This window comes from Lampris incognitus, chromosome 4 (assembly GCF_029633865.1).
Source record: "Lampris incognitus isolate fLamInc1 chromosome 4, fLamInc1.hap2, whole genome shotgun sequence".
Taxonomy (NCBI): domain Eukaryota; kingdom Metazoa; phylum Chordata; class Actinopteri; order Lampriformes; family Lampridae; genus Lampris; species Lampris incognitus.
Window position 1 is genome coordinate 19,585,936 of NC_079214.1, and position 23,939 is coordinate 19,609,874.

The 23,939-nt window shown below is 43.6% G+C and overlaps 1 protein-coding gene across 1 annotated transcript in view; it reads left to right on the forward strand.

Moving 5' to 3' along the window:
- Nucleotides 1–23,467: 23,467 nt before the first annotated feature.
- znf710b (zinc finger protein 710b) overlaps nt 23,468–23,939 on the forward strand; it is a 61,447-nt gene continuing 60,975 nt past the window's right edge. The window contains exon 1 of the mRNA XM_056278606.1: nt 23,468–23,664. The gene's annotated coding sequence lies outside the window, so the exon portion shown is untranslated. The remainder of the gene's footprint in view (nt 23,665–23,939) is intronic.

Below are 23,939 nucleotides of genomic sequence, written 5' to 3' on the forward strand. Positions count from 1 at the left end.
TGGAACCAACGTGTCAGTGACTTCCAGAAAAAAAATTACACCTGACATTACCAACTGTATCTGGGATAATTTTGATATCCTGGAGTAATTTTAATCCTGTTCAGATGAACATCTGATGTGTCATCAAATTGTCTGATTGTATGCCAGCCATCTTAGCAGAAAAGTAAAAAAAGCAACTAGATATCACACATATAATTTTTTTAGTTGTGTTGTTTATGAACCACAGGGTGCAACCTAAGGAAGGAAAGATATATTGACAGACTGCTATGCATATCCTTGCCCCACTAAGTCCTGTTATCACCCTGTGAAGTCGCAAAAGGGAGCTGGTAAAATTAAAGGAACTATCTAGTATATCAGGATTTCTTTAATGAGACACATTGTACCATTTTCACAAGATGAAGAAACTCTGTGATTGCCCTTAAATTACAGTGTGCAGTCATAGAGATGCAAAACATCAAGATTGCAACGTCCAGATCATGCCGACTGTCTACTTTGCTTACAGGCATGCTGGTCAGTCAAACAAGCATCAACACTACCACCAATATTCATGTTCATTTGCCAGAATAAATGCACATGGCACTAGCTAAATCTTGAGAGATTTTGCTATTTTGCTTGCAATCCAATACTTGTTCCTTAATTATGGCTAAGACTGTAATAACGACACATTAATTCTATAATTCTATCCAAGGATGCATTTTTGTTATTCCTATCAATTATAATTGGAAGAGCAACTCATTTATGGTAACAAAATATTGACCAAACTATACAAGCACACACGAAATGACGTTCCATTTGTGCTTTTTTTAAACCATTATTTATCCAGGAAATTGTGACCGAGCTTGTATCTTTGTTTTCTGACTGAGCCTCAACAACCACAGTCTTTCACTGTTGTCCACTGAGCAGATCTAATGCATTAGCACCACTGCATTGGGCTGTTGAATGCCTTGCACAAGGACACCACACCAATTAAGGGAGGTGGAAGAATTACAATGACGCTCACTTTATCCACCTTGATTTTCCAAGCAAGTGTCAAATCAATGAAATCCAAGTCACAAGCACACTTGGGTAATCTCTTTCACCTCTTTAGGGCAACTTCTCCCTTAAAAGAGAACAGTTTCAACCTGTGGGACAGACTGCATGCAGCAGCCTTCTTCAGTGCCAACTTCAGAGTTACACAGATGCGTTTTCTGAGCCTGAGCAAAGTGCACCTAGGAGGATAGGTACGCTTGTACACGTACCACTTGCATGTTAAGAGTTCAAATCCACAAAGCTTTTTCCCTACCAGTTGAGCTAAACTAATTTTCACTGACTGAGAATTTTACACGAGAAAACAATAATTGTCACCCTGAGCCCAGTACATATACTTGCTAATCGTGAAATAGAAATTAAGACAAATTTTTCAGTTTGTTATGTATGCTATGTGCTATATTATATTTTATATTTTCAGTACAATAATGGTGTATAACTGAAACATCATATATCATATATCATATCATACATCATATAATCAATGCCAATGCTCTGCATCTAACAGTGAGTAAAAAATTACGGGAACTACCTCTTTTTGTAGCCACTGACCACAGACATTTAGTCGCTTTTGCATTTCAAAAGGGTCAGTGGAGAAGCCTATTGCACAAAGGTGTCCCCTGGCGTCCTCAGTTATCCCTATCAGCTCAGACCCCTTCTTTCAATGCCATGCCATGTACGGTTCCCTGTTGCCGTGGCAACCCTGCGGCCAGCCAGGCCTCTCTCTCTCTCTCCATCTCTCTCTTTCTCCTCGTCTCCTCCCCCTCCCCTTCCCTCTCTCCACACACAGGCTGTTCTGTTCTTGCCCCCGAGCAGCTGAAGGATTCACTGAGGTTGCTCAGGAAAAAAAAGGTACACACTTGTCCTTCTGTCCTCTCCCCAGTGAGACACCTGCACAGCCACACAAACAAGAGAATGGCAAGCATCCAATCAATCGATCACTCAGTCAATCTATCTATCTATCTAGCTATCTATCTGTCTGTCTGTCTGTCTGTTCATTCTGTGTGAAGGTCACAAGGTTTACTTCAGCATAACTGCACTTCATTTCCAAGGTCAGATGGATGAAACCAGCTCCAACTGTGAGGGAAAGACCAGCCAAAAAAAAAAAAAATTGGTTTCTGTGTAATAATGACACTGGATTATAATAAAGCATAAATAAAAAATTGTATGTGGGGGTCCCTCTAATCCATTGCATTTCAAAATGCTGACTTCAAAGGGTAGAAAAAGAGGAAAGAAAGGATACACATGTAATGCTTTGGAGTGTAGTGACCTTGAAGAAGCTCTTTGATTGATAAGAGATCCATCACTAAATTCACTGAGATCAATTTAACTGTTACATCAGTCAGACGAACATAAATAAAAAGACTTTTCTAACATCTTTCAGTCTGATGTTAATTACTCTGTCTAGATAAGCCATCAAATATTTTTGTCTGACAGAACTGGGCTGTGAATTCTGGAAAATGCCAAGACTGTCCATTTGGCAAAATTGATTATTTCCCCCTTCCAAGCGACAACTGTGAAAATACCAACACAGATTGTTTTGCCTGATGTTGCGCTGGATGAGAAAGATGCAGGGCTTTCTTGACAGCAAGTTTATCCAAAGGTGATCTTTTTCACCAGTGCCTAATTTACCTTAACTAAAGCTAAACAAAAACCAAGGCTAATTAAGGCCGGAGGGTGGTTCTTGTTGTCATTTTGACTCTTTAACACATTTCCATTTCATGAGCACATAAATACCACACAACGCAATGTGAACTCTGGGGGGGGGGGGGCTCATCCCATGTTCAGCTGCAGCTGATTTAATGAAGTGTCAAGAGAATGGCCATCACTTCATCTCCCCAACTGTAACTCATCGCCTTTAATTGCCTAGTTTGTCTTGCGGGAACTTTTTATTCGTTGGTGTGTGTATGTGATGCTGGAATCAGACCGTCTCCCCTTTGGCAGAACAAATTGTTCTGGTTTTAACAAGATCTTCTAGTTTAGAAGAGATTTTCTGGTCAAGGCCCTCTCAATGCTTGAGGGGAACAAAGAGCGAGCGAGGCGGAGGGTGCGGCTGAAAGTTCACATGTTACCTTTAGAAGTGAGAGTTCACAAAAACTACAAAGAAAGTTAATCTAACACTTTTCCAAAACGCAGCATGTTCAAAGCAGGGAGACTCAAGAGACTCCAAATATTCAATATAAATGACGGTCGCTATGGGTAATCAGGTGCAAGAGTCTGAACAAACATCTTTCAAAGCTCAAAGAATGTTGAATCAGTTCAGCTGGATACAACGTTTACTGACAGAACATTCCCAAAACTGACAGAACATTCCCAAATCCTCTCTGAATAGTACACATGGCCATTGAAACGCTAATTAATGGTCACACCCATATTTGCATATGAAACTGGTCGTTGGGTTCTGTCATTATGCAACTGTATTGTTTGTAAGGGGTGGGGATACCTGCAGTCCGTTTAGACCGAAGAGGTCACTTAGATGAGCGATGAAACAATCTGTCAATGAAGGTTGTGTCCAGATGAACTGATTCTACCTTCTTTGGTTTTCTTACTCGGATTATTGAGCAAGACATCTTTCAAAGCTGCTATGACGAGTTTGGGATTTTTTTGTTTGTGCGACGCTGTGGACGAAAGTGTTAAATGTGTTTTTGCAGAAGAATGACTTCATTATCAGAAAGATGTAGATTCACTTTCATTTTTCTTTGGGGAAAATCAAGTCAAGTCAAGTCAAGTCAGTTTTATTTTTATAGCCCTACTGCTACACTACTTTCGGCTGCTCCCGTTAGGGGTCGCCACAGCGGATCATCCATTTCCATTTCTTCCTGTCTTCTGCATCTTCCTCTGTCACACCAGCCACCTGCATGTCCTCCCTCACCACATCCATAAGCCTCGTCTTTGGCCTTCCTCTCTTCCTCTTCCCTGGCAGCTCCATATTCAGCATCCTTCTCCCAATATACCCAGCATCTCTCCTCCACACATGTCCAAGCCATCTCAATCTTGCCTCTCTTGCTTTGTCTCCAAATCGTCCAACCTGAGCAGTCCCTCTAATATAATCGCTCCTAATCCTGTCCTTCTTCGTCACTCCCAGTGAAACTCTTAGCATCTTCAACTCTGCCACCTCCAACTGCACCTCCTGTCTTTTCATCAGTGCCACTGTCTCCAAACCATATAACATAGCTGGTCTCACAACCATCTTGTAAACCTTCCCTTTAACTCTTGCTGGTACCCTTCTGTCGTCAATCACTCCTGACACTCTTCTCCACCCACTCCACCCCGCCTGCACTCTCTTCTTCACCTCTCTACTGCACTCCCCGTTACTTTGGACAGTTGACCCCAAGTATTTAAACTCATACGCCTTCGTCACCTCCACTCCTTGCATCCTGGCCATTCCACTGTCCTCCCTCTCATTCACGCATAGGTATTCCGTCTTGCTCCTACTGACTTTCATTCCTCTTCTCTCCAGTGCATACCTCCACCTCTCCAGGCTCTCCTCAACCTGCACCCTACTCTCGCTACAGATCACAATGTCATCCGCGAACATCATCGTCCATGGAGACTCCTGCCTGATCTTGTCCGTCAACCTGTCCATCACCATTGCAAACAAGAAAGGGCTCAGAGCCGATCCTTGATGTAATCCCACCTCCACCTTGAACCCATCTGTCATTCCAACTGCACGCCTCACCATTGTCACACTTCCCTCATACATATCCTGCACCACTCCTACATACTTCTCTGTAACTCCCGACTTCCTCATACAATACCAAACCCTCTCTCGGCACCCTGTCGTATGCTTTCTCTAAATCTACAAAAACACAATGCAACTCCTTCTGGCCTTCTCTATACTTCTCCATCAACATTCTCAACGCAAACATCGCATCTGTGGTGCTCTTTCGTGGCATGAAACCATACTGCTGCTCGCTAGTCATCGCCTCTCCTCTTAACCTGGCTTCTATTACTCTTTCCCATATCTTCATGCTGTGGCTGATCAACTTTATACCTCTGTAGTTGCTACAGTACTGCACATCACGGTACCAGTAAAAATCGGTAAATCGGTACCAGTATGCTTCTTCTCCACTTCTCAGGCATCCTCTCACTTTCCAAGATTGTGTTAAACAATCTAGTTAAAAAACCCACTGCCATCTCTCCTAAACATTTTATTTGTATAGCCCAATAATCACATGTACAAGTTTGCCTCAGTGGGCTTTACAGCAATACAACATCCTGTCCTTAGACCCTCGTATCAGATAAGGGACAACTTCCTAACAATACCTTTGACAGGGAGAAAAAACAGGAAGAAACCTCAGGGAGAGCAACAGATATCTCCCAAGACAGATGGACATGCAATGGATGCTGTGTGTACAGAATAAAACACAATGTACAGAATTTAACATTGAAAGAGGATAACAGAATTATAATGGAATCATAAAATATATGAAGAATATGATGAGGAGGATGCCAAGCAGTGTCCAGATGCCACCAGAACAGCCCAGGACCTGAGCCACGTGACCACCATCACCATGTAGACCTGGTAGGAGGACAGACTACACACGCACACAGGGGAGACTCACATCACACCATTCACATACATGGGGGAAGAGACGAGAAGAGACATTAGTCACACATCGGAGTGAGAGAAGGACACAACACTGAAATAGGATAGCAAATTAAATTGATGAATTAGATGCTGAGAGGTGTAGTGGTGTTTTGGAAAAACAGGTGTTTGCAGCGATGAGATAATGTGTCTCTAATTGTGGCTATGTGTCCCGTCTGTGTGGCGTAAATTGTTTCATCAGATTCTGTGGGGAATCCGGCCCGGAGACAAGCCTTCGAAATCATTACAGAGCAATATCTAATCTTCTCACTGATGGCCTCATTTGCTTATGTCGGTCATATAGAGGCATCAAAATTGAATTGAGACTAATCAGTGAAAACTCCTTATAGCAGCTTTATATTTGGAGAAGTGTCTTGTCTGAAAGAGAGACCGAGAGATAAAACAGGAGCCAATGGGAGGGACATGATGCTTGGGCCTTGAACCATCACTTAACCCTGTACGGAGAGGCTGTAGAAGAGAAAAGAGACAAATATGGACTTTTCTCCAAGAGAACCCTGTCTGTGACCCCCCCAGGGTGATGGACAGATGGATGTTTTTGAACAGCTTGTTTTGTTGATGCTAGCAATGAAGGACAAAAATGACTGCCGTCACATCATGAGATAATTACTGAATCATAAATGCAAACAACGATTCCAGAGAAGTTTCCTGAGAACCAGATGATCTATCCTTCCCCACTCTATTTCGTCTCCCTCCTACTCCGTCAACCTGACATCTCTCACAACAACTCCAAACTTGCTCCCCAAGCTTCATTGAGCAATCACTCCAAAAACAAGAAGACATGAGTCAACCTTACATGGGTTTCTGACATTTAGATGGTGTTAATCCTCCCATATTATACAGCTGAATGCGGTGAGCCGAGAGCGAGAGACCAAAAGAAGCACACTAAGCTCCAAGTGTCTCTCTCTCTCTCTCTCTCTCTCTCTCTCTCTCTCTCTCTTCTCTCTCTCTCTCTCTCTCTCTCTCTCTCTCTCTCTCTCTCTCTCTCTCTCTCTCTCTCTCTCTCTCTCTCTCTCTCTCGCTTTCTTTGTGGTCAGTGCAGCAGTAAACTCTCACTTACTGACAGAGATATCATTGGAGGCCACTTTTGATGGCCATTTCACCTCCGCCTTTGTAAAAATCTTTCTCGATACATTCGGGGACATGAGGCGACATAAATTGAAACAACCACTGAACCGGCTATCTTAAGTACTTTCTCTTCACCTGAAGTGAAAAACGCATTTTGGCCTCCAGTAAGTCAGAATGCCAAATCAGCTGGTCAGCACAAAGATGGGTGAGATGATTGAAACTTAAAGGAAACAAGGAAGAAAAAAAAAGAAGAAGGAAATCGACCCCTGCCCTGTGATGGCCTGGCGGCCTGTCCGGGGTGTCTCCCCGCCTGCCACCTGTAGTGATATAACGCCATGTATATACACTGGAACTACATTAGGTGTTATGTACTACCCGGACTGTTATTATGGTTACACCACTACCATGTATGATTATTACGTCTGCCTACTGAGCCACAATTAAACCTGAGTTCTATAACCCGGTGTGGTCATTGATCCTCGACCAATACTACCCCAAGTATTACTTCATGGTGGCAGCGGTAAAGTACTCTCTATGAAGAATGAAGATAGACTGATAAAATTGTCCGTGGATAATTTCTGTCATCATTCAAGCAAGAGTGCGCCAGAGCTGAGCTAGCCGCAAAGCTAACTAGCTAGCTAGCAACAGGAGACGTCATGGCATTGCATCTACCGACGATGAATTGGTCAGACCCAGACCTGGGTGAGGCAATTTCACTGTATAAACAGAAAATGACTCTGTATTTAGAAGATGAAGAAATAAATGGCGCAGCTAAACAAGCTAGGAAAATATGTCGTGGAATCGGAGATGAAGGATTAAAAAGACTGAACGCCAGTGGTCTCACCGATGATGAAAAGAAAAAGCCTGCCAAACTATGGGACTTCTTTGAAAAACAGCTGAAGTTGAAAGTAAATTTCAGAATCCATAGACTGCAACTGATGCAACACAGACAGAAACCAGATGAGAATATTGATGATTTTGTGACCAGAGCCAGAACACTAGCACAGAAATGTCAGTTTTCAGACGAAGAGCTTAACGAGCGTATGATTGAGCTTATTATTGCGAGCACTCCCCATGATGCCCTGAGGAATGATCTATACAGCAAACCAAAAGGATATTCCTTAGCAGAGGTTCTAGCCGAGGGACGAAAATATGAAGCCCTGACAGCAGGCAATGAACAGTTAGACAAACTTAGCCTGTCACACAATGAGAGAATCCACGCTGTGGACAGGGACCGCATATGACGTAACTGTGGGAGAAGCCACAAACCACGTCGATGTCCTGCATATGATGATGAATGCAATGCGTGTGGTGCAAAAGGTCACTGGGAGCGGTGCTGCAGGAAGGCCAAACGAGAGCGCCAGGAACACTCCAGCCAGAGCAGGAGCGGGGGAAGTAAGTCCCACACACCACAAGACAAACAGCACAAGCGCAAAACCTATATAGACAAAAAGCAACAGAGCAGGACTCACATACATGCTGTAGAGAGTAGCAGTGAAACAGACAGTGAGAACGAAAGTACCTACCAGAAACAGTTCCACTCCATAACTATCAGTGAAAAGTGCATGCATAGCATAGACAGCAAGCTGGCCAGAGAGGAGGCGTACACAGTCCTGAAGGTGACACCACCTGACCTACCTGGTCGTGGATACACACTACGTCTGAAGATAGACACAGGTGCGTCAGGCAACACACTCCCATTGCGTACCTTCAAGCAGATGTACGGTGAAAATGCATGCACCCAGAAACGACTGAAAAAACTAAACAGGGGGGATGTAGTGATATAACGCCATGTATATACATGGCGTTATATCACTACACCACCCAATGACTGCTGGGATAGGCTCCAGCATCCCCGCGACCCTGAGAGCAGGATAAGCGGTTAAGATAATGGATGGATGGATGGATGGAAATCCACCCCCACCCCTCCTTTTAGAAATGGTTTCAAGATAAATTCCATATATATATTTCATGTTTGGTGGTACCGGGGCACAGTGGTTAGCGCTGTCGCCTCACAGCAAGAAGGTCCTGGGTTCGAACCCCAAGATTGTCCAACCTTGGGACTCATCCCGGGTCATCCTCTGTGTGGAGTTTGCACGTTCTCCCCGTGCCGTTTTCGCCGGGTGCTCCGATTTCCCCCGCCATAAAAAAAACCAAAAGACATGCATGTTAGGGTAAGTATTCCTGTCTGTGCCCTTGACCGAGGCGAGGCATGGCAAGACGAACTGGAGTTGGTCCCTGGGTGCTGCACAGCGGCTGCCCACTGCTCCCAGCTACACAGCTAAGATGGGTTAAATGCAGAGCATCATTTCCCTACAGGGATCAATAGAGTATATATAAAAAAATTAAAAAATTACAAAAATTTTGTCTTATCACAGAATTTCAAGGTATATATTCTCACTGAGATAGTTATTACAGTGATAGAAACTTTTGGCTAAAAAAAAAAAAAGAAGAAGTTGTGCTCTGAACAGCTTTGCAGTATTGATGCAATCTTCTTCACTTCAACCCTGTTTTGAATTTCCCCTGAAAAGGACGAGGTCATAACCTAAGGCTCCATTCAAGACTTACATTCATCACAAGAAAGATTATATATTCATTCAAATTCATGTCAAGAGGCAGCTGCACCCTGAAAACCTTGCGGGTTCCCCTATAACTGTCTGCATCTAATCTATCAGGGTCACTGGCAAAAGTCTGCATGCCCACATTGGGCTTAGTTTAAATGGGAGAGGCGTTAAACTTCCAGCAACTAATAAGACCTGTCAAGCAGTGGCAGACATCCATGCACAGTGCCATAGGGGATGGCTTAATGATTGATTGTCTTATTGTCGCTAATGTGACGTCAATGGGAGTCCGAGGCAGATGCCCCTGATGTGTCTCAATGCTGTATTGTGCAGGGGCTATTTCAGAAATGAATGCACACACACACTCAGCCTCCCCAATCCCACGAAACAGGAACCATATACATCATTTGAGGGTGGAGAGGAGACATTTTCAGATGCAGGTGGGTGTGTGGTGGGGTGGATGGGTGTCGTTAGTGGTGGATAGGTTCTCCGTGATCTCAGCCATCTGAGGGCTCTCATGTTGATGAGGTCAACTTCCTCTTGGCTGAATGTGAACAGAGGGGTCTGGCTCCGCTAGCGCTCCCACTCAAGGCCACATACACAAGGAAGTCAGTTCGGCCATGCAGTATTTGATTTTATACCGAGGATGGAGCATTTTCATGAAAACTTGCATTTTATGTGAAATATAGCTCATTTTGCCCCAAGTTCATCGACATTCAATTTCAAACTGCATCAGTTGTCGAGAAAAGTAGTGGCACTTGTTCTCTTGCGATCTTTCTTCACTGAAACAAGTGGAAAAACACTCGAAAAGGAGAGGCAAACTTACATTAAAGCAGAGCACACAATAACAACATAGCATTGTGATTCCTTTGTCATTGAACTGTCAATTTATTAGAAGCATAACGGCTCAGACTGCATTTTCCTTTCAGTAATAAATGCCCGGCATGGGCAATAATTGTGATTGATGGTCAGTGAACTCATGCGTGTATATACTAATGCTTAACATTGAAAACGACCCGCTGCAGTGAAATATAGCTTTGACTTTCCATCTGTATGCCCAGAGGTTATGTTGTCTGTACGTGTGATTTGACTTCATACAGCAAACCGTGGGAGTGACAAGGCCGAGACCTTGAACAAACTGTTAAAAATGGAGACTGGTAACTCTTGAAGGGGGATGCAAAGTAATTTACATCTGAGTAATCACAAACAGTGGACGTTCCCCCTAGATGGACTATTGGGGGTGGGGACGGGGGCGGTGGGGGGGGGGGTTGGGGCAAGTTTCAAGGAAGCAGACCACTCACTATATTGACATAGGGCCAGCCATCGAGAGCGCTGCTTAACTGACTTGTTTTTGATCCTTGGATAAAGACTCGAGTGGTTTTACTGTGTGTAACGTTGCTGCGTCAACATCAAGTTCTGAACATTGTTGTCAAGAAAACATCGGTGTTGTGACTACCTTGACTTTTTTTTGTCAAAAAAAGAAAAACTTCACTTTTTTTTCCTCCCAGGAGAGAAGTGAGGTCATGTCACTTGTTGTGCGAGCGGGTCATAAGAGTTGGGGAAAATAAGATTATGCTATTTGGCTTCCTGTCAACTGGCCTCAAAGCATATTCTCTTAATCTTATGTATATGATTTATCCCTGTCAGCATTTTCCCCCTAAATGATTATTGTTTTACTGATGTTTGAGTTCATTAAATATTTTCTACTTAATTTTTTTTTCTCCTGAGACTGAACTTTAATCACACAATCATCTTCGAAGGGTTAGATTGCTCCTCAAAAGCAAATTCCACCCTCTTTCCAAACACTGCTGTGAGTCTATCTGTTTAAAGCAAGGATTGGGCTTCATAAACTCCTGCAAGAATAAGCTTCCTCTCGAACCTGAAACCTAAACCAAACAAAGGGAAAAACAATACCCGCGCTAAGCCTGTGCTGAGGGTATATGACCTGCTCAACACATTTGCATGAGCAGAGATGTGTTTCCGTAGGCGCAGCGGTGCTGGGTCTTACCATGAGGCTTTGACGTCCATCATCGAAAGAGAAGTAGGGGAGGATCAACATTTATTCAGCCTTTCCCCGCATTTGGCATCGAGGAAGTGCTGATCCCTGTGAAGAGAAACGCAGCTTCATTCGTTTGCGGAGTGGTATATTTATGCCTGTTCAGGCGTCTCGTGTTCCCACACCGCCAATGGACAAAAAACATCTTGTACAATGCAACAAGATGCAAACATCTTGCAAACATCTTGCATCTTGTACAATGCAACACAATAGATTCTGACAACATGGAGTTAAAAGTCTCTTTGTCTTTCCATGCTGGGAATGAGGTTAAAGGGTAGAGCACATGTTGACTAAAAGCACTGGTTTTCATGCAAAGATGTGGTGCCAAACAAGGAGGCGAGCTCGCATCTGGACTCTCCTGTCACTCCCCAATCTCCACCCAGTCCAAACAAGAAGAAACAAACACACAGAAGATGAAACTCAAAGGGGAACAACATATTGGATGGGAAATGATTCATCTATAGACGAAGGCGAGGGATACATCAGCCTTTGTACTCACCACAACCACGAGGCCTCTGAAGAGCTTATATGAGTCTGGGAGTCTGACGTTGGTGTCCAGATCTGTGCTTTCATGCATTTGGGCCAGTTCCAAGTCGGCTGAACAGCTGTTAGGCAGGTTGCAGGTGGAAGATGAGTCAAGTCTTGGGGGAGGGAGCATCAATCATCGATAAAATTACATGTAAGAGAAAAAGAAGAGAGAGAGAGGATAGATACAGAGAGAGAGGGAGAGAGAGATAAAGTGAGAGAGAAAGAGATGGAGAGTGAGATAAAGTGAGGGAGAGAGAGAGATCAAGTGAGAGCATGAGAGAGAGAGAGCAATGGACAGAGAGATAAAGTGAGGGGGAGAGAGAGTGGATGCCAAACACGCTCTTACGCGTCTGAATTTTGATTTTCCGAGAAGAGCGAGATAGTCATCGATGTCCGGTGCAGCCGAGCCCGGCCGAGCCCATATGAGTCTCGTCACTCCGTGGGGGAAAGAGGATATGATGCAACATAACAAAAACAAAAGAGTGAAACAGAGTTTTGAGTTTGAAAACAAGCATTGTAATTTCCTAACGGCATCTGACATATCCAGGACTTCAGGTTCATTTTCCCCAATCAAGTTATATTCCATATCAGGTTTTCCCTCTAAGGTACAGTGACCTCATTATCTTTTGTATGATAAACAAACAGGTTGCCAGGTCCGTAAACTGGAGAGAAGCTATTTTTTTAAAAATCAATTTGGATTTGTATGGTTGGTATGCATGAGCATACACTTTCTATCCATAGGTTAAAACTGTGTTATGTAACTCTACGCAGTTGAGAAGAAACATCTGGGCTTGATTTAATGTAAGCTCACAGTTAAAAAAAGAAGAGAAGCAAAGCTTTTCTGGAGTGGTGGTGCGTGACTGAAACATACAATGGAAGCCATTGCAGGAGTCCCCCTCACCAAGTATCTCTGGGTGACGGTATTACTGCAAGGTTTTCCAGAAAGTGGTCTTTGGGCTCCGAGAAACAGTGAGGCACGTTAACATTTTAAAGGTGGGAGCACCATGGTCCCCTTCAAGGGGGCCTCCAACAGTGTACCGTCTCTCTTCACATATTGAGTGCATTTCTGTTTCGATGTATGTTAGGTTGCAAATCATTTTGGCAAAATATTTAACAGGGTCTGTTTAAAAAAAAAAGACTCCATCCATAACCTCCATCAGGATACCTTTACGTCAAATATTTCGTTTGCCCCAGTCCAGTCGAACACCAGCAAAATCCTTAGGTCAACAAAGCCATATTTCACATGAAGTAACAGTCATCCTGTTGCCACCTCACAAAGGTTTGCATCAGAGATGTGATTTATTTTTTACTTATTTTTAGCTATAGAGGTGGATGAAAATGATTAAACGAGGCTGTAAGAGAGTGCAGAGGTGAAACTACCATCCATCCATCCATCCATCCATCCATCCATCCATTATCCAAACCACTTATCCTGCTCTCAGGGTCGCGGGGATGCTGGAGCCTATCCCAGAAGTCATTGAGCGGCAGGCGGGGAGACACCCTGGACAGGCCGCCAGTCCATCACAGGGCCCACGCCCACACACACACATTCATACCTAGGGACAATTTAGTACAGTTGATTCACCTGACCTACATGTCTTTGGCTATATGAAATGCAACTTGATTGATTGACTGTGGGAGGAAACCAGAGCACCCAGAGAAAACCCATGCAGACACAAGGACAACATGCAAACTCCATACAGAGGATGACCCGGGCCAACGCCCAAGGTTGGACTACCCCAGGGCTCAAACCCAGGACCTTCTTGGTGTGAGGTGACCACATTAACCACTGCGCCACCATGCCGCCCTGAAACTACCAAATATGCAGGTAATGCAGCTGCATTGGGGCCCGCAACAGTTTATGGCCCGCACGCACGGGCCCCTCTTTATCTCGCCACTACCATATCAAAGATCTTGAGCACTGAGTCTACGGTATACGGTATGTTCAAAAATGCGCAAAGTTTGCCTACGCATAATTATGAGTGTGCGTACTACTGCGTAGCAAAATCCACAGAGAAGCGTTAGCTAGCTGGCAAAGTCTCAAGCCTTCGCACAGCGAAAAGCCCAACGAGTGCACCTATGATGTAAGTAGACTTTATTTATTATTTATTTGACTAACCTACACACTTCTGTTTTGTGTTTATAAGGCCTATGTGCAGACATGAATAATGCTGTCCATGTGTTGTGCGCCATCACCAATTATGTTTTCACCTGTGTCAGATTTTGTTAAGTGGGCTGGTCTATCACCAACTTGGCCTTTCTGTTATGACTCATCTTCTACAGCATGGCGGCCTGTTTTCCTAGTGTCAATTTCACTTAGGTATCAACTGTGCAGTGCGTTTTGCCGTTGCTGGTCATGTTAAAGCTGCGTGTTTCACTGCTTTCATTAACTACTGATGTAACAAATAGGATTGTTATTCCTAGTTTGTGGTTCCGGGGAGCAATTAGAGTGTGACACAGACCGCGGGTGACGCTGGCTAGAGATGAAAGTAGCTGAACTGTATGACTTAAGGATTTCTGTTAATAAAGTGATAAGTAAGCAAGTAAAGCATTAGCTGTCCATTCTGTAAGGTTAAGTAAAGAACGGAACAGGAGGAAACAACTGACGTGAGGTTATGTTATATCTGATTGTGATGAGCAGGCCAGGGGCCTGCTTTGACCATCTTGCATTGGGGCCCGGCATTGACTCGTTACGCCTGTGAAAGAGCGGTAACACAACACTTCCCATAAAAACAAGAGGATGTGGCCAGGGAGACAATCTGGGTATGTTTAGTGAACACAGTTGGTGGGTCTCTCCGTGTTACAGTGATTCATTGGTTAAAAATAGCAGGATGCATTCGGGCCACAATCACGTTTGACGTTGAGGATATTGGATATCCGCCTTTGTGATGGCTCTTTCTGATAACTGATACACATGTAAGAGACATTACAGAGGAATGCGACTGGATGACACATGAGTCGGCCATCATTGTCATGAGTTAATGACCTATAATGGATGTGCGTTCTTTTATTTGACATCCTAAGAAATTGTTGATGGCCATGACAATTTCATTTCGGCTCGAGTGAAGCGGTTTTCCTCGGCTTGAGTTTGTGAAATTATTTGTGTGTTTGTGCTAAATTTACGAGACAATTGGAATAACTAATTGCAAAATAAATGCAGGGAGGCAGTCGGTGGTTGAGTTTATTCAAATTATCTGTGCATGAAATTTTTTTTTCCTCCACAAATCATACTTCTGATCTACCGCCAGCTAATTGGCAGCATAAGCAAGTCACACAAATTACTTCAAAAACACTTGGGTGTGGGGTGGAGAATCAACAAATTTGGATCGAAATAAAGAATACACAAGAGAGTCATGACAACAAGACACATACTGTTAGTTGATGAGGCGTGAATAAGTACAACGGTTGTGAAGCAACAGAATATGGTAAGCCTGTTATCACTAGCTTTTTTATTGCCTTATAGGACATAGCAGGTGCCAATGATTGATTACTAATATGTGTCTTTATGACCCTGAGATAACCTTACCTATATAAGTGCTTCCTATCATTACAGACCCTCTGTCTTGCAATATATGTGTTTAAATTGCCCCCCCTTTTCTTCTCCCCAATTGTACTTGGCCAATTACCCCACTCTTCTGAGCCCTCCCAGTCTCTACTGCACCCCTTCTGCCAATCCGGGGAGGGCCGCAGACTACCACATGCCTCCTCCGATACATGTGGAGTCACCAGCAACTTCTTTTCACCTGACAGTGAGGAGTTTCGCCAGGGGGATGTAACACGTGGGAGGCTCATGCCCCCCCCCCGAACAGGCGCCCCAGCCAACCAGAGGAGGTGGTAGTGTAGCGACCAGGCCCACATCCGGCTTCCCACCCGCAGCCGGAGGTAACACGGGGATTCGAACTGCCGATCCTCATGTTGCGAGGCAACAGAATAGACCACCATGCTAACTGGACACCCCAGATGCGTTCATCTTGGAATAAGTGTGCTTGGAAAAAGTTAGCTTTCCAGAAAACCACTAGAAATAACTGATGGGTAAAAATGTCATTGTCCGTCTTTAGGTAGTACGACACAGAGAGAAACAGCTTATGTGTGCTTCATAACTTGCACTGATGATTGGAGAACGTTTGTGTGATGTTTAATCGGTGTCGTCTGTCAAGAGGCCCTTTAAAATCTACGCAGAATTACAGGAGAGCAAGTTTTCAATAACGCGGATGCAGGTGGGTGGATTTCCCCCGGTGAAGAGAGGAGTCCCTCCACATCAAACAAAGGCAGCGTCTGTGCTCGCTGCACACCTCGGGCTGGAGAGCGCTCTTTCAGAGGGAGACACCCCCAACAGGTGCACAGCTTCCATCGCTCCATGCACAGAGTCACTGGATTTCTGTCAAAGCTTTGTACTGGGTTCTGGATAGATGCCCACAACCACTGCGATTTATACCTTTTCTCAGCAAAGCAAGATTGCTTGTTCATGTGTAAGCTGCCCACAGCTTCGGGAATAACTCTCACATCCTCCAACATCTCAAGTCGGTCGATTAACCATAAGCAGACAAAATCCCACGAAGGGTCTTATGTTCCTATTTTTGTCGTATTCGAGTATTGATTGATACCGCACACAACAGATCAAAGCATCTTCGGCTGTCATTGCAGCTGCTCTTCCTTACTTGTACCCCTAAGGGACGTGGCATTTTCACTCAGTGCTCAGATTTCACAAGACTTAGTAAGAATGCACCATACCCGAATCTCAGATGCTTTTTGGAATTGTTAGTCTCAACAACATACCAAACTTCCACCTAAAAAAGTGTTCCTTTCCGAGCCTCAGTTGGATCAGACCCGTAATCAGCCCAAATAACACCGGTGACTTTCTCTTCGAGTGTAATTGCTTTGAACTCCATCAACCTCTCTGGTCTTTAGTGGTCAAATGAGTATATAAACATGTTCAGACCTGAGAACAGCCACTTTTCATTAGCAGCTTGTTCTCGAACTCAGAGATCCTAATGGACCTAAATAGAATCCGAAAAAAAAAATCAACTCCGAAGGGAAAATGGACAAGCTGTGAACGAAAAAGGTGACACAAGAACAATGAAATGTTCAGCGTTCCTCCTTCCACGCTGATTGAAAGTGACGAAGGAAACCCAACGGGTCAGTGCCATTGTCCAATGTCTGCTAATGAGGATATCCTTCACCCACACGAAGCTGGTTCTGACATGTTAAAAAGAAGAAAAAAAAGTCATTAGCCAGAATCCAATCTGCCTTTTCAGTAAAACAATATGCAATAAAAGCTGTGATAATTTCTGCTTGTTGAAAACAAGACAATGTAAATGGAAAGAACCAGGAAAAGCTCACTGGGAGATATAGTGGGAATTTTTTCCCGCCTTACATGGCACAGAAACAGAAAAGAGAGACCAATTAGCATGTGGAATGTCGCCAGCTCAAGGGCCAGCTCTAGTAGTAGACTATGTATGCCATTTTCTAGCTGCAGCGATTGAAGGGCCCCACATTTTTAACTCAGCGGTGTGCACTGTGCTGTGGCTGAACCAGCAGTTAGATGTTTTTGTGTGTATATATACCATCATTCAAGTCAGTCAAATTTATTTATATAGCCCTAAATCGCAGTTAAGTGTCAGATGGAGTTTACATTTAAATTGCATTTTTCAAAATAGGTAAACGGAGTAAATGACAATGCAAGGGAATGTCACATTCATACAAACAATTTGTATGAATGGATGATAGACGTATACTCAGTTGCTGTCATCTACAACATGGAGTATTCAGGTGACTGTGTGTGGCCAGGCTGGTGTCCAGTTGTCTACAAAGATGCCAAGCCTCATATCCTGTCTGGCTGCGTGAGGCTCCTATCCCACCTGTTCTACAAGTGTTGTTGTATCTACTGAACTTACAGCGTACATGCTAACCCTTTAATTTTTTTATTTTTGTTTGAGTTATAATAGGAGAGGTTTGGGATTGTGTGAACTCCTTTGATACCCTTCAAAGTCTAGCTCACATTGTGACCTATAGTAGAGAAGCAACCATCATGAAGTACCGCCTTTTATTACATGAATTGCATGCAACAGTAGATGACTGCAGACTGGGACTGAGCAAAGGAATTTCAATCACTGTTACAGCGAGTTGATTGAGAGACTCTTTATGAAAAGTTTTGTCTTACAAGACACCTGCTTAACCCCACTTTAAAGCCTTTGAGAGCAAACAGGGTGCAGTAGCACTAAAAGAGAGGAGATGCCAGGAAGGCATCGTCCAACTTGTCTTCAAATTATGTCCTTTGTAGCTTCCCACCTGTCTGTAGATAGTCTGTCTGCATGCTGCTCCCGTACGTTCCCCACTCAAACTCTTCAAACAACATGATGTAAAACGATAACGCCAAGACGATATCACCAGATGCACTCCTAAATAACCCTGACCGGAGCCATGGATCTCAAAATAGATACAAGTCTTTGGCTCTGGCCGCTGGACTCCAGGGCACTGTGCCTTGTTGGAATGGGATACCATTGTGTTAATTACTGCCCTCCCGCCATGGGATGAGAATGACCCTCGCTAAATTAAGACCCCGCTTTCCTGAAGCAGGAATCTTGAGACATTCTGATCCCTGCTGTGGTATTCACACTGCAGTCATAGTTCACATACAACCCCTTGGAGTGCATCTGCATTACCGTCTGTACAGTATCAAAGCATTATCTGAAGCAATATGAGGAACGACACGATTTTTGCATTCTTATGCTGCAGTTTCTCCACTGAATGTTTAAAACTCCCATTTATCAGATTCTCATTCAAACATAGCGTACATGTGCAATATCTAGGACAGACACCAGCTCTTCTCTGTTCCCGGTTCAACAGGAAAACAAAGGATATTTCATTGAAACAGGCCCTTATGCAACAGCCTGTGTATTCTCAGGCGAACTGCAGTGGAGTTCAGCGTGTGAACTTCTGCTACCCCAACACACCCTGCCTGCACATCTTTGGTAAAGTCTGGGGATCTGGAGCTGGTTGTCGGAGGACACATGATGTAATACTGCTACACCCTAATAAAACAAGCTGTCTACTCAACAGGATGGCCGTGTGTTGACCACCCTAAACACATGGCGGCCCAAAAATCTCTCAGTCTACCGCTAAAATCTGTGGGGAGTATCAACCTGCGGCCTCTAAACTGTGGATTTGATGAGGAGTTGCGCTTCCACTGAGGGGGATTGGGTCAAGTCATGAATGGTCGAGTTATTAATGAAAAAAAAATTGTAAATGGACAGGAATTTAGCAACGTGCCCTTTACAACGGACTAAGGTATTGCTGGATTTTGCTGTCATGGTATTTTCACCATTAACTGTTACAGGAAGGAGCTGCCCTAAAACAGAACTCGTATCCTCTTCCATTAGACACTTCAATCAATATTAGTAGCACTTAGAGCTAGAATCCAGCAAACAAAGGTTTTAATCCGTTATGTGATAAGGAGACCAAAACTGGGGTACCTCTGTCAGAAGTGCTTTGTGTAATTCTACTTGAATCCTGACCTCTGTCGGTCAGCCATGGGAATGACAACAACAAATCAAAGCAAGACAAACAAATCCAAATAGAGAGGTTGCAGATACACAGCACGTTTGCAGACATCTGCCACTTTCAAACGTCCCCTGTAGATGTTTATATATATGTATTTAGATTATTTCTGATCGCAGAGAAACGTGAATGCTAGCAAAATATTTTGGTCGTCGCTGCAAACAAAGACACAAGCGTTTTAGCATGCCCAGATCCCCAGATTTCTGCATATTTGAAAGAGTGGTTAACTTTGTTACAGTGAGCACCACTCAGCAACTCCTCCTGATGTTTGTCTTTCACATCATACGTCAGGAAAGCAGAATCATTACACATAGCTCTTTTAAGAATGACCAAGACCATCTGGAAAATATTTCCAAGTCCCACCTCCCTTGGTCACTGTTGCAATGTCAATGCGTCTCTTATGGGTTAGCTTAAACTTCAGTGTCACATCTCCACTACATACTAAGGGTAGTGTCAGTAGCTAATTTACCTTTGAGCTGTTGTAAATGTGCCTGTTGATGTTTTCTGTTTTCAAAACATTTCATAAAAAAAACTGTTGTCTTCCACAGTGATGAATCCCACAGAGGGAGCTTTTGAAGGCTGGATATGGTTTTGGGCAAAAGGAAGAGGAAAAAAAATGCATCGTCCTCCAGTCATTTGGGACAATGTGAATCTGTTTTAGTTTCCCTCACATCGTTTCATCATATTTTCTTTTATCAGTCTAGCAGCAGCAGTATCTGTCATACTTCTCAACAAAACTGCTCTCCGCTGCTCTCGGTGGAGTGTTGGATGTCGGAGGAAGTAGAAATGATTGCAAGGTGTTGATTTGTGGACACTGCGTAAATCATCCTTTTACACAGTCAGTTGGAGAGTCACTCAGGGCACTTGTGTCAGGTTATAGATGTTTCCCCCCGATGCGCTTGCAATGCTTATAGATTTGCAGCAAAAATTACTGACACGGTCTTTATTCACTGTCTACTGATGACAACATCTTTGCGTTTATTATGTTAAGCCATGGAGTATACTCACTGTGCCAAATCTAGAGCATACCGCCCAAGGTCATAGCGAGTAACTCATTGCATTTTATTTTTTTGGTACATTTTTCCTTTAAGGGTATTTTTTTCTACCATGAATCAATGATTATACAATAAAATGTGCTTCTGGATGGAGAACAACCCCTTATATTGCCTTACATTCCCAAATCAGTGCACTTGAAATCCAAGAACACTGAATTCAGATTAGGCAAATATATAAATACAATCATATCTATTTTGAAAGCAGGAGAGCGAGAGAGATGGGGAGCAATCATGCAGGTGGAGCAAGAAAGTACATTAAATGAACAGCCCAAAGTGATGAAGCAGATCTCAATCATAGTCTAGACAGGCAGTGTAGAGTGGAGAGGATAGAGAGGGCAGGCGGAAGGCCAGGAGGAGGAGGAGACGGACCTTGCTATTAAGTCAAGCACCCACATGTACAACATTTTCAAATGCATTTTCAAAGACTCCACTCTTCGCAATTCTACAATAAAAATTCAGGCAGTCAAACTGCCTCGATAATGCATCACGATGAACTAACTATCTGTGCTAGACCAGAATATTAATGAGTCAAGATCAAAATACAATACTGTGTTAAGTCAAAGCATGCTACTTCTGTGAGCAGACTATACACATAGATCACGAGAATGGCTGTGAGGTGAACTAAAACACACAGCATCCGATGAGACGGTATGACCTTGTAGTCCACTGAATCTCCAGAAAGCCCCTCACATCGTCAGCTGAACATTTCAGTACTGTATTCTTTGCCAACGGGGAGGCAATTGTTGGCATTGTGTGCCTTTTGACAATATGTGCAATGTTTTTACCCTTGAGTCAGTTAGAGAACAATCAATAAACCCTCATCTCATTTTGCCTACAGAGCGCTACACCTTGCTGAAGATCGGTGACCTGCAAAACATTAAAATTCACCGCACACTTTTTATTGATGGGCCACTGAGCACTACAGGGCAAAGGTGGAACTTTATGTGGAGGACCATATTCTGTCAGTCATACTGGCCTTTCACAACCGTTTCAATAATCACGGAAGCGTAATATCAAGATTATACGCCGACAACTGGGAATTGCAGGACTGCAGATGTTGACTATTTGCATGTTAGACTGCTCTTTGTTGTTTTGACAGATTATTTAAAACTAGGGTGCAGCCACCTGTTCTACAGAATCAGTAGAATACAACAGTCTGCATCATGCTTCCACGTTCAGATTAACAACTAGGCTGGCTATGTGAACATTATTTCCTTTTATTGAGAAACACAGGCTGTGTCTCTTCAAAAGGGGAGGAGGCTGGACTGATGTTTTTTTTATTTATAAGTGAAAACAAAAGGTGGGGGAACCAACACCACATGGTAAAATTATCTCTTTTAATGGGTTTTAAGTGGAGAATTTCTGTTTCACGTGGTGCAACGCTGTTCCAGTGGCACAAACAACACTGACCAAACATTTGTGAGGGGAGCACTGGGGTGTTTATTTCCACAATAAAAGCCACACACACACGCACGCACGCACGCACACACACACACACACACACACACACACACACACACACACACACACACAGCACTACAGTTGCTTACGTAAACAAATTGTAATGGAGCTCTGGTGACCTCTAGTGGAAGAGATTCAAACTACAATAAAGTAAAGTCGCCAACACGCTTCAGAACTTTGAAACGTCTTTATGCATGCTCAGTATTCCAGGTAAGAAAATCAAAGAAAGAAATTTGAATCAGCTCATCGGGACACAACGTTTATTGACAGAAACGTTTCATCATTCATCTAAGTGACCTCTTCAGTCTAAACTGACTGCAGGTGTCCCCACCCCTTATAATCAATACAGTGGCATAACGACCGAAACCAACGATCAGTTTCACATGCAAATATGGGCGTGACCATTAACTTGAGGGAACGACCATCCCTGAAACGGGGGTGGGCAAGGGGGTGGGCAAGCGTACACCTGTTGCCATCTTACAATGCTGTGATTGTAAACATCCCCCACTGCTCTGTGAATAGTACATATGGCCGTTGAAACTGTAGTTAATTGTCACACCCATATTTGCATATGAAACTGATCGTTGGTTTCGGTCGTTATGCAACTGTGTTGTTTATAAGGTTGTTATTGTGTATGATTGTGTATAACTATTAGATGAGTGATGAAACGTATCTGTCAACAAACCTTGTATCCAGATTTGAAAACTTGAATAGTTGAATATATTTCAGCGCAACATAAAAAAATATATATTTGAAGGTGAAATACAATTAAAATTCTTTCCAGCTTTTATAGATACAAATTTGCCATCCTCAAGTTTACAGCCTAATTGGAATAATATTCAATATGAGATCATTTTAATTGATCGCCGAAGTTGTAACGCAAAGATTAACACGCAGTTTTCAAGTAAAGAGTGCACAATTCTGCCCTCGACATTCGATATCATCTATTTTTTACGCCCTGTTTTATTGCAATTGGCACGTCACACACACACACACACACACACACACACACACACACACACACACACACACTGGATTTCAAGGACCAGGCAGGATCCCCCAGTGGCCACCACGACTGCCTGACGTGGGTTAGGCTGGCAGGATAACCACAGCGTCTTACCCTACTGCACATTGCAGATAATGCAGCAGCGCACACATGAACCACATCCACTGGAATAATGGCCCTCTATCCAAAATCCTATCGGACGCAGACATAGCGCCATCCCCAGGATCTCGTCGGTATAATTCAAACTGTATTAGGCAATGAAAAAAAAGAAGAATAAATAACAAGTTGCAATTTCTACATCAATAACGGAGAGAGAGGACGTTCAAATAAATGGGTAGATTTGCCGCCGAGTATCCTATATAGGCTGCGGTGCCTCTGTACGAGGAAGAATCGATATATCACTACGCGTGAGTATAAACGTAAAAAAAGAGGAAGTACCGGCTATTTAAAAAGCAGCTTATGAACGAGGGGGGTAGGGTGGGGACACACCGCAAGGAGTAATTAATAATGACTCAAAAGACCCAGCAATGCCCAGCGCCGAATCCCACCAAGTCAGCCACATTCCTCCTTTACTTGTGGCTCTGAGGAGGAGCTCAGTTGTTTATTCATTCACGTCACCCCCTCTTTCGTTGCCTTCCTTCCTTCCTGCTACACACAACGGGGACCCGCCGTTGTAACTGTTTTCCGACGTTAATAATAACCACAGTCACGTCGCCACCATAAATCGATTTTGGAATCAGGTGAGTTGTGATGTGTTGTTGTTGTTGTTGTTGGTTTTTTTTTTTACATATCGCTGCAAATAAGACGGAACGGGCTGCTAGCTTTGAGCACTGACTCGTCCGGCCCGGCCAAGGCGAGTGTTTTCCCCGCCGTAAGTTACCAAATTCCTCCCGACCAGCCCCGACAAACGCGTCTCGGCTGCGTTGTGGGGTATATTTTTTTGTGTGCAATTATTGTTTCATCCCGGTGTTCCCCATGACCAGTTTCCCGGGCTGTTCGGGGAGCGTTTCATTTC